The following is an 800-nucleotide window of genomic DNA, read 5'->3' as shown; positions in this document are numbered from 1 at the left end:
GGAGCATTAGCCTTGTTATCAGTTTTAATGAGATGATAGCTTGTTTAGATTGTCATAGCCTGAAAACTATTTATATTAATTTTATTTTGCGACTATGCTGTTCACATTGAAGAACAAGATTTTAAAACTGTTAGCTTACCGTTTAGAACAAAGGACGATTTTTATCTTTTAGTGTAAACAGTGTATGTCCGTCACACTGACATTTATTGGCTTTTATCTGGCGCATTCAAGTTTTCTGTAGACGTGCTCCCTTTAGCCAGCACGTCAGGGAAAGGAAGCAGGAAGAGTAAGCGCTATCATTTGAAAGCATCCGTAGTAAAGAAAAGGAGAAGCCGCCCGCTTCCGCAGCGAGCAGGGTTCGAACCTGCGCGGGGAGACCCCATTGGATTTCAAGTCCAACGCCTTAACCACTCGGCCATCGCTGCTACGAACGAACGAGGAAGGCAGAGACACTTTAGTACATTAACATCTCTGCGCACGCGCCGGACCCAGAGGGGGCGGGGCCCGCAGCCTCCCGGAGTTCCGCGCTCAGAGGCGGCGGGGCCGAGCCTGAAGCTGCGGGAGCTGCTGCGTGGACGCCAAGCAGTACTCGAACCTGCCGCCAACCGTTTAGTTTAAGGGAACTCTTTCCAGTTGGGCCTTAGAAACCCTGCCCGTCGCGCCGCTCCGGTCGCTGGCCTGGCTTTTGCCCTCCCGCTCCTCGATTAGGTCAGAGAGGGCCGAGGCCGAGGCCCGTCCCGCGTGGCGCTGCGGCCCGCGCCGGGGACAGTGGCGGCGAGGGGGCGCGTCGCTCCCGCAGC

General features: G+C 54.9%; 1 non-coding gene across 1 annotated transcript; it reads right to left on the bottom strand.

The window, feature by feature from the left end:
• Positions 1-343: 343 nt before the first annotated feature.
• On the bottom strand, positions 344-425 carry TRNAS-UGA (transfer RNA serine (anticodon UGA)). Its single transcript has one exon. It is a non-coding gene; the product is annotated as a tRNA-Ser (tRNA).
• Positions 426-800: the final 375 nt, after the last annotated feature.

This window comes from Myotis yumanensis, unplaced genomic scaffold (assembly GCF_028538775.1).
Source record: "Myotis yumanensis isolate MYYU_CA2020_CCGP unplaced genomic scaffold, mMyoYum1.0.hap1 SCAF_13, whole genome shotgun sequence".
Lineage (NCBI taxonomy): Eukaryota > Metazoa > Chordata > Mammalia > Chiroptera > Vespertilionidae > Myotis > Myotis yumanensis.
This window is presented reverse-complemented; position numbering and strand designations above follow the sequence as displayed.